This window comes from Anabrus simplex, chromosome 2 (genome assembly GCF_040414725.1).
Source record: "Anabrus simplex isolate iqAnaSimp1 chromosome 2, ASM4041472v1, whole genome shotgun sequence".
Classification (NCBI taxonomy): Eukaryota; Metazoa; Arthropoda; class Insecta; order Orthoptera; family Tettigoniidae; genus Anabrus; species Anabrus simplex.
In genome coordinates this window covers 357,117,587-357,135,394 of record NC_090266.1, presented here as the reverse complement: position 1 = coordinate 357,135,394, position 17,808 = coordinate 357,117,587, and the positions used below count along the sequence as shown (strand labels likewise).

General features: G+C 39.2%; 1 protein-coding gene across 1 annotated transcript in view; it reads right to left on the bottom strand.

Moving 5' to 3' along the window:
• Clk (circadian locomoter output cycles kaput protein Clock) overlaps positions 1 to 17,808 on the bottom strand; it is a 938,225-nt gene that overhangs the window by 365,032 nt on the left and 555,385 nt on the right. The gene's annotated exons all lie outside the window — the stretch shown is intronic.

Sequence of the window (17,808 nt, the reverse complement as noted above, 5' to 3'; positions counted from 1 at the left end):
ACTTCTAAGATTTGAATGCCAAGTAAGGAATACAAAACTAGAATATGTGAATCATTTTAAGTACTTAAGGTACACATTTACCCAGGATAGTAGTATAGTAAATGGAACAATCGAAGAGTAGTAAAGATAACATATGAATATTTAATTTTAACGACCGCATTGTAATCAAAATCAACCAGTGGGATTCGCAACCAACGCGTAATCGGGAGGTTGTGGGTTTGGATTCCACTGGTGCCCGGTTGGCCATTTTTGTTCTGTACTTAACATATCTTCAACACATACTAAATGTACGTAACACGACCTAATAGGTTGAAAGTTGATTTAGAAAGATAACATAGTTAGCTCACAACTGTGATCAACACTAATCCTTAAAAAAGAAGTTAAAATTATCCATACATTGTCCTGTTTTTATGCCAACTTTACTGTATGGGAGGAAAAGCTGGATATACCCAGGATATCTGATTCATAAATTCGAGGTAAAAGACATTAAAATAGCAAGAATGACTTTTGGTACAAACAGACTGGATCAAAGGCAGGGGCACTCACAAAGAAGAGTTAAAAGACTATGTTTATGATGAAACAATGGATGAAGTCATGCGAATGAACGTGTTTGATGGTGGAATCGTGTGAGGTGAATGGATGAGGATAGGCTATCTAGGAGAATTATGGACTCAGCTATGGAGAGTAAGAAAATCAGGAGGCGACCTAGGCAATAAGGGTTCTAGACTCGGATTTTAATGGTTTCAAAGCAAGAGGTATACAAGTACAAGAGGGCACAGCACCAGTTACAAATAAAAGGTTGTGGAGGCTCTTAGTTCATTCACAGAATGTTGCAAACCAAAAGCAAAATGGACTATCCAGCACAGAAGATGTATGTATGTATGTATGTATGTATGTATGCATGCATGCATGCACGTTAGCCTTTAAGGTAAAGATTATGAAGTACGCATGGAAAATTACCCTAACAAACACATATTTAATAACACAAAGATCTCACATGTCATATTCACCTCGCTACCAACAAACAGTATAACCTCGTTCAACAAACTTTACTTTCTTCAGTTTGTCCCACTTATCTCTGGGGTTACTGCAGGCACCCACGCTCGTTTCGATTTTGGCTAGGGTTTCAAGGCTAGATACCCTGCCTGATGGCATGTGATTCTTGCAATGAAAATCTTGACCCAGGATCGACTAGGATTCAGAGATAATATTACAGTAGGACAAGAAATAATACAGTATATAATGTATAAATAGCTCAAGGAGCCATTTTAAGTCCATGGTATAATAAACCATTTTCAGTCCCGGACAAAAGGGGCCATCTCCAGCCCGCAATATCCTCCCAACCCTGCACAACCCACAAAGCGATGTCTAGTTGGATAGGTCAGGTAAGTGTGTTCCCATCTGTGGTACAAAGTATAATTATCCTTATATTCCAATCTCTCTAAAGTCTGATGGGGACTACTGTCAGCCTTTCTCCACAGAGAAAATGTGATGGTGTTCGTCGATGCCGTTCTACTTCCTTCATTTGTGCAATAAGCCTGGAGTTTAAGGCTGCTTCATTCATAATTAAAATGGTATTCATTCCTCCTTCTGTCAGCTGGGACCAACCCAAATCCTTCCTCAACCAGTGTTTCTCCACCAAGCAGCCCTGGGAGCGATGAATCTCCATGTGATCCCATTTTCTGCAAAATGCTGTTATGTTCTTTGAACGGTGAAAGTGCCCCACAAATCACTCAGTTCTCAGTTGGAGGTGTGAAACGTCTGGGCATTGTTCGTGTAGATAGTGTTAGGCATATCACATCTGCTTGAGAAACACTGGGGTACAGAGACTGAATTGTTCATATTACGGAAATTGTGTACTTCTAAAAGTAAACCAGACGGATATCCCAATGACAACTTTTGGAATGAAAACTCGGACTCAAATTGGTCTCCCGTAAGTCCAACCCCTTGTCCACGTCATGGGACACGGGCAACGTTAGAAGCAGGGGAATGCCTGTAAGGGTGAAGTACAGTGGGGACCTCGCGTACCCTGGGACCCCTACGGTAGCTGTGAAGGCCTTGCAGGAACCCTGAAAATAGTGGCTAATGGGGCTCTGGTGAAGTTACTGCCTTGTAGTATAGGGAGTTGGTTCTCCAAAGGCTAAGGGAAGAAAGGCTGACAGAAAATCAGCATGCCTAGATGCTATAGGAGGCAGCCCCTCCACTGGACTTTGGGTGCTATGGGCTAATAACTTGCACAAATACAGAAACAAATACAAAAGTAAACCGGACGGATATCTGAACGACAACTTTTGAAATGAAAACTCAGACTCGAATTGGTTTCTGGAATGTGTGAACAATGTACAAAGCAGGAAAGCTGGAACAGATTTCAAAGGAAATGGACCGCTATAAGATGATGGTGCTTGGACTGAGTGAAACACGATGGAATGGATTTGGAGAGCATCAGTTGAGAGATGACAAAACATTGCTATATTCAGGAAAGGAAGATGATGACCACCAAAGCGGAGTGGGACTGTTGCTGACAAGAGAAGCACGAAAATGCCTCCTTGGCTGGAACCCTGTTTCAGACCACATCATTACAGCACAGTTCAAGACAAGAGTTAGAAATATTCATCTGGTACAGCGCTATGCACCAACAGAAACAGAAGAGCCAGAAGAGAAGGAGCATTTTTTTAATTTTTATTTTTTTGCTAGTTGCTTTACGTTGCACCGACACAGATAGGTCTTATGGCGACGATGGGACAGGGAAGGGCTAGGAGTGGGAAGGAAGCGGCCGTGGCCTTAATTAAGGTACAGCCCCAGCATTTGCCTGGTGTGAAAATGGGAAACCACGGAAAACCATTTTCAGGGCTGCCGACAGTGGGGTTCGAACCTACTATCTCCCGAATACTGGATACTAACCACATTTAAGCGACTGCAGCTATCGAGCTCGGTGGACCATTTTTATGGACAGCTTGAAAGTGTCCTAACAAAGATTAAGAAAAGATCAAAGTGCTAATAGGTGATTTGAATGCCAAGATTGGGAATAAACATGACGGGGTGGATAGAGTTCTAGGGAAACATGGAGTGGGAGTCCAGAATGACAATGGAGAGCATTTTGTTGAATTCTGCCTAAATAACCATTTGGTGATTGGTGGATCAATTTTTCCTCACAGAACATGTCAAAAAGTAACATGGGTTTCGCCAGATGGGAGAACACAAAATCACACTAATCATTTTGCTATCAGCCAGACGTGGAGACGATCCCTCTTAGACACTCGGAACAAAAGAGGCACAGATTGGGGAAGCGACCACCACCTGGTAATAGCTGAAGTTAAACTTAAGATTACTGCAGTAAATTGAAGAAATAAACTATGTGGAAAGAGAAAATTCAACGTTGAAAAATTGAAAGATGATGAAGTTAAAAAGGATTTTGTGATCAAACTGAAGAAGAGGTACAGTTCACTTGATCTAGATAACGCAGGAGGAGGACCAAATGAAACAAGAGTGAATGGAAAATGAGAAAGGATAAAATCAGCCTTTGTGAATACAAGTGAGGAGATATTGGGATTCAAGCCAAACAGGAGAAAGGATTGGATATCAGACAATACCCGGAAGAAGGTAGAAGAGAGAAGAGATATCAAAACAAAGGTAAATCATTGCAAAGATGAAACAAAGAAAAGAAGCTTGATAGAGCAGTTCAATAAACTGAACCGACAAATCAAGAAAGCAGCAAGAAATGACAGAAGGAATCAGGTAAATAGCCTAGCAGAGTTGGCACAGGAGGCAGCACTTAAAGGAGACTCAAAACAGCTCTACAACATTACTGTCTCAAAAGAAATTCAATCAGCGCAGGCCAATAAAATCCAAGGAAGGTAAGAACTTATGAATAGTGAAGAACAAATGGGAAAGAGCATTTCAGAGAAGTGCTAAACAAACTCATGATACAGGAGGATCAAGGAAAGGAAGACTATCAATAGGTTCTGGAATTGAGAGTGAATATCAACCTGCTGATGAAGAGTGAGATCATAAAGTCACTGAAAAGCTGCAAGGCAGGCAATGCACCTGGCGTGGATAATATTGTGATGGAGGTGTTGAATGTAGACTACGAGTTGACAGCTGAGATGCTTTTGCCATTGTTCAAAGATATATGGAAGACGCAGACACTCCCAGAGGATTGGAAGAAGGGCATTTTGATAAAACTACCAAAGAAGGGGGATCTGACTTTTTGCACCAACTGGTGAGGAATTACACCCTTGTCTATACCAAGTAAAGTTTTTGCGAGAATCATACTGAACCGATTGAGAGAATCATTGGAGGCTAAGATCTGGAAAGAGCAGGCAGGGTTTAGAGAACACCGATCCTGTATAGACCAAATAAAAACCTTACAAATTATAGTAGAACAGTCCATGGAATATCAGTCTTCACTACACTTGGCATTCGTTGACTTTGCAAGAGCTTTTGATAGTGTACAGAGCCAAGCAATCTGGAGAGCGATGCAGAGGTATGAGATTCCAACGATAATCATTAAAATGGGTTAAAATGTTATACAGAGGTTACACCTGCCAAGTGGAACATGATGGAGGCCTTTCAGAGCCCTCTCAAATAGAGTCAGGAGTGAGAAAATGGTGCCTGCTCTCAACTTTGCTGTTCTTGTTGACATTAGATCAGGTCATGAGAAAAGTGGTTGAAGGGAAGCAGAGGGGAATACAAGGGGGGATGACGGATCGTCTGGAAGATTTGGACTTTGCGGATGATTTATGTCTATTATCTCACTCGTTTAGACATATGACTGAGAAAATGAAAGACCTTGAAACGGAAGGACAAAGGTGGGACTCAAAATAAACATTGCCAGACAAAGGAGCTAAGGATCAATGCCGGAAACACGAACCCACTGGTATTAGAGAACGAGATAGAGCAAGTTGACAAATTCTGTTACCTAGGAAGTATTATTTCTAGAAGTTTAGGGGCAAATTAAGAAGTCCAAAATAGGGTAAACAAGGCCAAACGGGCCTTTGCCCAGCTCTGGCCAGTGTGGAAGTCCAGAGAATTGAGAACAAAGACTAAATTGAGGATCTTTGAGACAAATGTGAAATTAGTGCTCTTCTATGGGTGTGAGATGTGGAAGATGACTGGAGAGATAACACGCAAGGTCCAGACTTTCATTAACAGGTGCGATGGCCAGATATATCAAATCAGGAATTGTGGGAGCGTACCCAACAACACAAGGCTGAAATCCAGGTAAAAGAACGTTGGAAAGTCCTGGAAGAATATCAAAACTGTGGCAGCAAATCGAGTCAGATGGAGAGCTCTTGCATGTGCCCTTTGCTCCACCCAGAAGTAACAGGAATTAAGTCAAGTCAAGTTTGACTTCCTGACTCTCCTTCCTAATTAAATATATACAGGCCTGGCAAAATCAATCCCTACAACTTTGAAGGGTTTTAGTGGTTTCAATCTATCATGAGGAAGATGAGCTTCAATTACCTATCCACAAGAGTTACTTGCCATTCTGCAGGGAAGAGATTTCCCAACCACACTCTTGATTGACTGTCAAGCACATAGAATCCAGAATTCTCAAACACCCAGATGATGCAGAGGTGAACAAAGTGACCCATCGTGGAGTATGTTTTTTAATAAAAAAAATTTACGTTGCACTGACACAGGTAGGTCTTACGGTGTTCATGGGGTAGGACAGGGCTAGGAACGGAAAGGAAGCAGCCATAGTCTTAATTAAGGTACAGCCCCAGCATTTGCCTGGTCTCAAAGTGGGAAACCATGGAAAACCATTCTCAGAGCTACTAATAGTGGGGTTTTCAGACCAGGAAAATGCTGGGGCTTCATCTTAATTACAGCCACGGTCACTTCCTTCCAATTGCTAGATCTTTCCTATGCCATGGTCGTCATAAGGCCTACCTGCATCAGTGCAACATAAAGCAAATTGTATTAAAAAATAAATTTTGAAAGCATTACAAATGGAAGGATCAACTGACATCACCAGGTTGATAGTTTTAATGGTATATTTGTTGGTTATGACTACTTACAAAGCTACCAAGATGTCCTCCTCCTTTGCAGGGCATTACCAACCAATACATCAGAGAGGTGAAATGCTTAATCATTTAGATGAATCCTTCTCATCAAATGAAATACCATGGGAAAACTGTGCAGATATATGCGCTGATGGTGTGAAGGTAATGATGGATCAGAATGCTGGAGCCAAGAAATGATGCAACAGCAATTGCATTCTTTACAGATATACGCTAGCCTAGAGAAAATATCTTCTGAGCTTACAATAGTGCTGAACGATACCATAAAAATAGTAACTTATATACAATCCAGATTTCTTAATCGCAGGCTCTCAAACTAATGTGTGAAGATATGGGAAGCCATCATGAGTCCCTTCCTGCTGTATACTGAAGTAAGAGGGTTGGCTTAAGGAGAAGTATCAGCATGTTTGATGGAACTGAGTGCAGAGATAACAGCATCTTTGGTGGACAATAATGCCACAATGGCAAAGGTTTTAGATGACAAAGGCTAGGTGTGCAAGCTGGTGTGTATGGCCAATAATTTTTAGCAAAACAAATGTATCACTGGAAGGAAAAACTGGCACAGTTTTTGATCAAACAATCACCACTGATCTGCATTTAGGACTAAATGTAACTTATAAGCTTTTCAGTCTGTCAAACACACAACTTAATTATAAATATTACACTATAACAAACCTGAAGATAAAAAACAACACATTATTAAACAAGGAATAAAAATACCCACTATTAAACAAAGAATAACATGTTTCATTCTTGAAAGAACATCAGATTCTATCAAATCACACTCAAATATTTATGTTTATTTCTGTTTAATACTTAGGAACTTTAAATCTGGAACTTATCTTAATAAATTATGTCCTCCTTTGTCTCTACTCCAGTTGGAGTATCATTAAGTTCCTCAATATTAAACAGTCATATACATATTCTAAAAAAGCCTTCATGGCTCAGGCGGCAGCGCGCCCGCCTCTCACCGCTGGGTTCCGTGGTTCAAAACACAGTCACTCTATGCGAGATTTGTGTTCTGGAAAAAGCGGAGGCGGGAAAGGTTTTTCTCTGGGTACTCTGGTTTTCCCTGTCATCTTTCATTCCCAGCAACACTCTCCAATACCATTTCATTTCATCTGTCAATCATTAAACATTGCCCCAGAGGGGTATGACAGGCCTCGGCAGCCGGCACAATTCCTATCCTCACCGCAAGTTGGGGGCTTCATTCATTCCATCCCTGATCCAGTCACTGACTGGAAAACAGGTTGTAGGTTTTCATTTCATGCATATTCTAAATAAATGAGTGTGATTTGATAGTGTCCGATGATGATCTTTCAAGAACAAAACATGTCATTCTTTGTTTAACAGTGTGTATTTTTATTCCTTGTTTAATAATGTGTTTCTTTTACAGGCATGATATAGTGTAATATTTATATTTAACTTGAGCGTTTAACAGACTGAAAAGCTCCTAAGTTACACTTAACTGAGTCGACACAGGAAAGTATGGCTTCCTTTTTTAACAAACAAAAACTGCATTTAGGACTGTCAATCACATGGCAAATTCCCTATCAACTGTTTACCTAGCCTTTTCTTAAATGATTTCAAAGAAGTTGGAAATTTATCAAATGTCTTCCTTGGTAAATTAATCCAAGTAAATTTGTATACTTTATTTTATGTTGTCATTATTTATTTGGGCCTACTGTTACACTCCCCAATGGCCGTAGCCATGTTGAAACACCAGATCCCGTGAGATCTCTGAAGTTAAGCAACATTGGGCATGGTCAAGATTTGGACGGGTTGCCAAGCACTGTTAGTGGGGGCTAAGGGAATGGAGGAGCGGAAAGGAACTGGCCACCCTACCGTATGTAAACTCCGGCTCAGGCACACCACTGCGGAGGTTCGAACCTGCCTTCGGGCAGAATACACCTTTACCTTACTGTTACACTGTGGTGCACACCAGTTGCACATCAGTTAATAAAATTAAATTGGGATTGTCTTCTAGAACACACGTCATCATGTAGTTGCTCTAGGGAGCCAGTGTTACTCGCTCCGCTCTGGATGCTTGCCTGTCACGGACAAGAGAGCAGCGGACATGCGGATTGCATACCGTTGCCATACTGTACTTGCCGCTCAGAAATGTTGCCATATGAAGAACAGCTATAATGATGATGATGATGATGATGATGATGATGATGATGATGATGATGATGATTTGGAGCATGGATCATGTGAGACTAACAGGACACAGATTACAGAGTATAACAGGACAAGAAAATTATTCATTGACAAAGGAATATACAGCAGTGTGCAATACGTCCTGAATAAATACATTTTCACGATTAACTGAAGCTTTGGGACACATACATTTACCAAAAGAAAATACAATTTGTGCGATTTGCACACATTTTTTGCACTCTCATTAACATACATTTTAATATTTGTATGGCATTTTTGACTATGACAACAAATTAAACACACAAAATGAAACATATCACTTGTGTACTCCTCCTTCACGGGACCTTTGGGCTCGTTTAGAAACTATTGTATCAATGATTGATACTATCAATGAATATTGAATTTTCACGACCGCACTGTAATCGAAACAGACTTTCAACGTATTAGGTCGTGTTACGTTGAAAGTCTGTTTCGATTGGTACTATCGTTTGCATACTGATAAGTCGCAAAGCACTTTTCAAGTTTTCATCGGTGAGCCCACTCCTGTGTCTAGATTAACAAACCTTCATTAATGAAAACTTCTGTTCACATAAATAAGTTGATCCAAATATACTTAAAATTTGTGCATAACATTTGTGCAATCTAGGAAATCTCTCCTGTGGAAAGCGAACAAAAAATTCAGTCAAACTGTTTGTGTTTGCAAACTTATCTTTCATTTGAGTATCATACTGTAAGTCAATCGGCTCTAGCTGCAGTTCTGGTCTACCAGTTTGCACATCCACTGAGAAGGGCGTAGCGAACACTTGCAGATCCTTTTCTAATGCCTGAATATCGTGAAATCTACTCTCAAATTCGTCATATAGTGACATTAAAACATCTTTATATTCTTATAATGTTTTACTGGAATAGTTTGGAGCTAAGCACAACTCTGCAGTCAAAGTGGGAAAATGTGTTGTGTCTTCATTCATGAACTGACTTACCCACAGCAGTACTTCTTGCTTAAAAGCTTTAACATGGTCAAAGAGGTGAATAATGGTAAGATCTCTCTCTACCTTGTAGGGAGGAATTAAGATCATTAAGGTGGCTGGTGAGGTCTACTAGAAATGCCAAATCTCGTATTCATTTTCCATTGTTCGGTTCTTCTAGTGGTTCACTGTGCACTTCCATGAAGAGAGGTATTTCTTCCTCAGAGCAGAGAAGCGATGTAAAACTTTTCCTCTACTTAAGCACCACACGTTCGTATAATACAGAACATCACCATACTGACTTTCAATGTCACGAAGAAACTCTTGATATTCTGTATGGTTCAGTCCCCTTGATCTGATAAAGTTAGTCGTTTTAGTACCTACATCTATGACAGTTCCAAGTTAAATCTGCTTTGAACATAGCTTTCTTTGGTGTATAATGCAGTGCACAGGCAGAAGATCATGTCTCTCGCCACAAGGTCACTGTTTACACCTCTGATAAACATAGCAAGTTGGGAGGTGTAATTTATATCCGTGCTGTCGTCTATCACCAATGAATATGCTATCATCGGGTGAGTTGGCCGTGCAGTTAGGGTCGCACAGCTGTGAGCTTGCATCCAGGAGATATTGGGTTCGAACCCCACTGTCGGTTATGAAAGAAGACAACAATACCCAAAATGCCACATCTACAACCTTGTCAAACAAACAGGAGTACAAGCAAGCGCTCCTGTCCACCAACAAATCTACTGCTGCCTCTTTAACTACAATTAAAGACACTGGTCAAACCCGAATCGCGAACAAGCCCAATGCAGTCACTCCCACTGTACTGCCACCCACACGGCAAGAAGCATTTAAAGTGCTATCAGCATTTCCTACATATCAACAATTCGATATACTGATGAAACACATCACAGCCAGGGGAGTAAGGGAGAGGATAATAAATCTATTGTTAGATCTCTCCTACCCTCCTGCCGGTAAATCCATCGAATGTAGCACTCAATCATATATTTCAATTAAATCATGGGAAGTAGACGATCACTCATCAATGCTCAGATCGAAGGACTAAGTATATTATACTGGAACGCATGCAGGCTCAAGCAAAGAAAAATCGAATTTGAAAAAATTCTACATCAGTACCACATAGACGTGGCACTCATCAATGCAACGTTCTTAAAACCAGCTGTAAGGTTCTCTGTAAAGGGGTACAAAATCCAACGAGTAGACGGGGACTCCACAGAAGGTGGAGGAATAGTGATCCTCATCAGACAACACCTAAAATACTAAATTACTAGGGCTCGGATGTTTAGAAAAAGTCAAGTCATATTTTTTCTTTGTCTCTATTTTCTTGCCTGATTGGATTTTGCTGCAAATCAGGTGATTATCGTCACATTTAAGTGATTTTTATTTGTCATATGAATGCATATTTTGGCTATTTCTTGTCATAAAGTCATATTTTGAGCTATTTTCGTAGAAACGTCATATTTTGGCGGTTTGGTGACAGCTGTAGCTGTGCAAAATCATCGTCAACTTTCTGAATGAGAACTAGTGTTCAAAAAACTGCTTTTCCGTACCAAATCTGTAGTTAATACAAGAGGAATACTCTGCCTCTTCTATCAAGACTGCGCGGGAATTGTTTTCCAACAGTTTGTCAGAAAGTCTGGCGTATATTAAGTCAAACTTTTTAATTATATCGAGTACAATTACTCGTTTAAAAGCTGCTAACTTAGAAATTCATGCAAGTATTTAAATTGTGAGAAGTGTTAAACTTTCAGCACAACAATCATATGGAATAGTTGGCGTCAGTGTAAAACGAAAACTTCAAACCGTGCTTAATCGAAATGACAGTTTTCGCTGTATGTGTAAGATAAATGATGTTCTTAGGCGAGAAGGTACCGGTACATTTCAAGATGAGTGTATACTTGACAGCAGTGATTTAATATTATTTAAATATGCACCAATAACGTCTTGTGACGTAGAAAGAAGCTTCTCTTCTTACAAAAATGTGTTTAGTGATAATCGGAGGTCTGTCGCACCAGTGGGATCCGAACCCACAACCTCCCGATTTCACGTCGGTTGCTCTACCACTGGTGTCTGGCTGGCCATTTGTTCTGTACTTAACATCTCTTCAACACGTACTACATGTACGTAACACGACCTATTACGTTGAAAGTCTGTTTCGATTACAATGCGGTCGTGAAAATTCAATATTCATTGATAGTATCAATCACTGATACAATAGTTTCTAAACGAGCCCAAAGGTCCCGTGAAGGAGGAGTACACAAGTGATATGTTTCATTTTGTGTGTTTAATTTGTTGTCATAGTCAAAAATGCCATACAAATATTAAAATGTATGTTAATGAGAGTGCAAAAAATGTGTGCAAATCGCACAAATTGTATTTTCTTTTGGTAAATGTACGTGTCCCAAAGCTTCAGTTAATCGTGAAAATATATTTATTCAGGACGTATTGCACACTGCTGTATATTCCTTTGTCAATGAATAATTTTCTTGTCCTGTTATACTCTGTAATCTGTGTCCTGTTAGTCTCACATGATCCATGCTCCAAATTATTATCATCATCATCATCATCAATATAGCTGTTCTTCATATGGCAACATATCTGAGTGGCAAGTACAGTATGGCAACGTTATGCAATACGCATGTCCGCTGCTCTCTTGTCCGTGACAGGCAACCGCCCAGAGCGGAGCGAGTAACACTGGCTCCCTAGAGCAACTATTTATTTATTATAACGGATTTTACTTGAACTGTATATTTTAAGACAAATTTTACATATTTCACATATATTTTAAAAAAAGTGTTTACGTAACTGTACTTTTAATAACAGCCCATTTACATGATTTCAGGCCTAAAAAATTCACCTACACATTTTAGATTGTACACAGTCGAATTCACCCTGATGTATGCTCAATTAGAAGTAAGATATATCCTATCATTATGACTATTATTATGGACAAGGCAAATCAACTAAGCTGATTTATGTGAAGGTAACGGTGTACAGCTGAGGATGACTACATGTAAAGAGTCGAAACCGGTACTGTAGATATTTGTATAAATAAATTTGTATTGATAAGGTGGAACCTTTCTCGTCTATAACTAAGGTGTCCTTTCCCGCCCTTCATATTTATCATACTTGTTGGCATGACACAAGGAATAATGGCACTCCAGATTAAATTTTTAATGTGTTTCAATATTTTATTACATATTAAAAATTTTGCCGTGTTATTTTCTTGAACTATTTTCTTCCCAGGAAGGTTTGAAACTTGTTGGTGTTGATGGCCTATGCTGCGCTGAACTCCCTTCAATATTGAATGCAACATCTACAAATTAGGCTTGAACGCCGTGTGATGCGAGGATAAAGGTGGAAACACACTACTGCCAACTCACACGAGTTCACGCATATCGTGTGGCAATCTAACCTGTCCAGAAAGATGTGCTATACATTTGCGCCACTGGCCTTCAGTACATATTACGTCATGCACTTCCCCTATTTCTTCCCCTACTTGCTCGCTAAGCTTCTCTCGTTTCTCGAAAGCAGGGAGCAAATTGGCTCCGAATGCATTTTGTTCTCGATTCAAATCAAATCAAAATCTCTTTATTTGCCAATGAGGTGTCTACCTCGGTGGCAAATGGTACACTAAAATACATTATTGTCAAGCACTAAATATTAAATTAACAAGAGAAGAAAATTTTTCCTATAATACAATATTATACAATTTACGCTAACAATGTTTTCTATTAAACACACAGCTCATCCTTAATAAATTTATATTGTTTACAAAATTCTACTTATAATATCTCCTGTACTACTTACAAATATGGTCAATAGATATACAGTATGTGGAATTACTTCAAATGATACTATACAACTGGTACAACATTAATATTTACATTGCATTTATTTATTTACTTTTTTTTTTTTACCCGTTCTGGATCCTAAGTAGCATAACGACCTGCTGCGTCTTAACCAGAGCCCCTTTTGCCACCACTTTTCAGAGTTCCTGAAGGGCCTTCACAGCTACCGTAGCGGTCCCAGGGCCCTCGAAGTCCGCACTGTACTTCACCCCTACAGGCAGTCCCCTACTTTGGCTGTCCAAACTCCTTAGACCAGGGGATGGAATTAATTTATTCACACACATTTTTTTATTTACAATAACCTGCACTGGTCGAATGCCCTCTAACACTTCATTTATTTTCTCTGTTGCTGTTTATTCTCTTCTTGGATATCTGTACAGATTTTGGAAAAGGATCAAACACTACCCCTGGTAAACTGTTCCACTCCTTCATGCCCTTCCCAATGAATGAAAATTTACCCCAATCGCTTCTGCTAAAATTCCTTCTAATTTTATATTTGTGGTCAGTCCTGCCGATATAATTATTTTCCAACTGAAGCCTCTCACGGATATCTCCCCATGCTTCTTCTCCTGTATAGGCTCTATATAATCCTGTAAGTCTAGTTTTCTCCCTTCTCTTACTTAAAGTTTCCCACCCAAGTTCCTTTAACATTTCTGATACACTACTCTTTCTCCCGAAATCCCCTGTTACAAATCTTGCTGCTTTCCTCTGCACACTATCTATTTCTTTTATTAGGTATTCTTGGTGAGGATCCCAAACACTGTTTGCATATTCCAATAATGGACGAACCATACTCAAGTAACTTTTTTCTTTTAATTCTTTGTTGCATCCTTTAAGTAGCCTCATTATGACATGTAATGATCTGTATGCTTTCCCAACAATGTCATCAATATGACCCTTCCAGTGCAAATTACTTTCAAATCTCACACCTAAGTATTTGCACTTGCCATCTTTTGGGATAACTACCTCATCCAAAGTATATTCAAATTCAGTTTTAAAGCTCCTGTTTGTAAAAGTTGTAACAGTTGATTTGCCTCCATTAACCTTCATATTATTTTCTTCAACCCATTGTTGGATACTTTCAAGGTCCCTTTGTAATTCTGAACAATCCTCAATGTTATAATCACAGCAATAGAACCACCCAAAAGCTGGTTCTATTGCTGTGATTATAAGATCTGCGGCCGTGAAAGCCTTTTTTGAAATTGTATCTCCAATGGGGGAGCATTTTTAAACGGAGAAATCATTTCTCCTTTAGCAGGTTAGCAAACTTGATTTGCTAACACGGCGGGACCACACAGTTTGGTCTGCCACTGCTAAGCAGAGTCCTGGAGGGGCGTGCCATTCCAGCTGATGAGTCCAAATGGCACGTCTGGACGAAACTCTGCATAATGCACACGGCCCAACTACCCAAAAGCTGGTTCTATTGCTGTGATTATAAGATCTGCGGCCGTGAAAGCCTTTTTTGAAATTGTATCTCCAATGGGGGAGCATTTTTAAACGGAGAAATCATTTCTCCTTTAGCAGGTTAGCAAACTTGATTTGCTAACACGGTGGGACCACACAGTTTAGTCTGCCACTGCTAAGCAGAGTCCTGGAGGGGCGTGCCATTCCAGCTGATGAGTCCAAATGGCACGTCTGGACGAAACTCTGCACAATGCACAAGGCCTAACCACCCAAAAGCTGGTTCTATTGCTGTGATTATAAGATCTGCGGCCGTGAAAGCCTTTTTTGAAATCCTCAATGTTGTTTATTTCCCTATAAACAATTATGTCATCTGCATACAATCTTATTTTTGATGTTATATTGTTCCCTAAATCATTTGCGTATATTAAGAAAAGTAACGGACCAATTATACTACCCTGTGCAATTCCCTTCCAAACTTTCTCTTCCTGAGATACATTATTTCCTACTTTGACTTTCTGAACCCTTGAATTTAGAAATGCTTTTATCCAACGTGTAACCCTTACGTCCAATCCTATTCCCTCCAATTTCTTTAATAATATTCCATGTTCCACTCTATCAAAGGCTTTGGAAAGATCTATGGCTATGCAGTCTAACTGACCTCCTGAATCCAACTGATCTGATATGTCCTGCTGAAATCCCACCAGTTGTGCCTCACAAGAAAATTTCTTTCTAAATCCATACTGGCTCCTCATGAACCAATTTTTATCATCACATATCCCTCTGATGTACTTCGATATTAAACTCTCCAGAATTTTACAAACTATACTGGTCAGGCTGATTGGTCTGTAGTTCTCTGGTTTCCTTTTATCACCCTTTCCTTTATAAATTAGTATTATTATAGATTCCTTCCATTCCTTTGGTATTACACTATTATTTATGACATAGTCAAAGAGAAATTTTAAATAAGGCACTATGTACCACCCCATTGTCTTTAATACCTCCCCAGTAATTTGATCACTTCCAGCTGCTTTTCCTTGCTGAAGCAGTTGGATTTCTCTGAAAATATCTTCGTTTGTGAATGAGAAGCTTCTTGTTTCCCTCTGTCTCTCTCCCTCTCTATCTTCTGTTTCGGTTTCCAACTCTTGACAATCATCTACTGAATCTCTAAATTCCGTACTAAATAGGTTTGCTTTCTCAGTATCTGCTAATAGTGTTCACCCCCTTCTCCCACCATTGTAGGAATTTGGATTCCTTTTCCTTTTTGATTCCTGATATATGAATACAGCTTTTTCCATTTCCCTTTGTGGTCATTACCCTCTTGAAGTATGCCATTCATATAATTCTCTTTTGCTTCCTTTTTCACTCTATTCAGTTCCCTCATTTGCTGTTTTCTAGTTTCTCTACTCTCCCTACCCTCTTTGATTTTCCTGTTTACTATTCTACATTTTCTTTTTAATTTTCTTATTTCCCTTGTATAATAAACAGGGTCTGAGGTCATTTTACCCTTCTTAACAGGTACAAATCTCTTCTCTCCTTCCCAAATAATTCCTTTAAATTTAGCCCAAAGTGTATCCACGTTACTCCCTTCACTTATCCAACAACTGAATTGTGATTTAAGGTAAGTCCCAAATTCATCAACTTTAGTTTTTCTGTACAATTTCTTGTCTTGTGTAACCCTCTTATTAAGCCTTTTTGGTACGAGTCCTACATCCATTATTACAGCCTTATGGTCTCCTATTCCTTCAATTACCTCAGTTTTATCAACAATTTCCCATGGTTTAACCAAGAATACATCTAGTAAGTTATTGAGACGAGTCGGTTCTTGTACTACTTGTGTAAATCCTCCCTCCCAAATTAACTTATTTGCCAGTTTCTGTTCATGGGCTTCACTTGCAGCTCCTTTCCATTCAACTTCAGGCAAATTTAGATCTCCCCCAATTATTACCATACCATTATTATTGTTTTTACGAGTATAATCTATTATTTTTTCAAAGATTTCCATGTCTCTTTCCTCTCTTCCAGGCCTGTATGTTCCTATAATTCCCACCTCCTTCATATTATCACAAACTAATTTTATCCCTAATATTTCATCCCTTTCATCGGTAAACCATTCATGTGAACAGTAAGTTTCCTTCACCAGAATAAACACCCCCCCTCCCTTTTTAGCTCCTCGGTCTCTACGATAGACTGTGTACCCTTCTGGAAATACTTCTCTATTACCCACCCCTTCTTTCAACCACGATTCCACTCCTATCACCACATCAGTCTCATAAGATTCCATCAATGTACCGAATTTTAATTGTTTATTTACTACACTTTGACAGTTTACCAAGAGCAATCTCAATTGACAATTGACAATGCCTGTTCTAGAATGCATAACAAGAATTTTTGATAACAAGTAATGAATGAGTATGTGACTGAACTGAACTGGATGTAATGATTAAATTGGAGAAACTGAGTTTATTGTAAGGACCTTATTGTTGCTTCCACCAATAATGTAAAATCACTTGTAATGTAAATAGTTTGATTTAATGAACTTTGAAAGAACGTTTATATATGGCCACGCTTTGACAATATTATGTATATTGGTGGTAGCTGAGAATAAATTGAGACTTTATGGTAAATTTCATAGTTTTTACAATATGATTTCACTGCATGGACATTGCAGAATTGTTTGAATATCTCTTTACTTTCCATTATCTGAAAATATATCCCCCTTTTTCCTATCCCCCCCCCCTCCCAAAACACTACTCCCAAACACTGTTACCTCATAAGACATCGGGTAGGCCTAAAGGGCTTAGCCAAATAAACTGATCTGAAGAGGTGCTCCGTAAATCAAAAAGGTTGAGAACCACTGCCTTAACCCTTTGGACCTGAATCACGAAAACTCCATGGTCACATATGAAGGCTCTACAACACAACCAGATAATTGTTCAGTGACTTAACATTTAAGACACAGTTCTACTTTCCACATACAGATATCTCTACTTACATTCCAGAGAGTTTAGATATTCTTTCTTTGCATGTTTTCACTGCGATACATATTAACATTTCAAGGAAAGAAAGCTACTCCATGTACCTGAAAAATAACAAGCATTTTACAGTAGTAGTAGTAGTAGTAGTAGTAGTAGTAGTAGTAGTAGTAGTAGCAGCAGCAGCAGCAGCAGCAGTTAATGAGTATTCCAGATACTGTTCTGAAAGGTGGCAGACCGTAAAGTTGAGTGTGTAGCAGTAGGTGGAGAAAAGTGTGGTGAAGTAAAGTGTGTGGAGTGTGAAAAGAGGCGAGCTAGTGATGTAGAAATATGTTATTAATGCAGTGTCAAGAAAAACAATGAGAATGTGATTTTTACATGGTCAAAGAAACAAAATCATGAGGGACATATG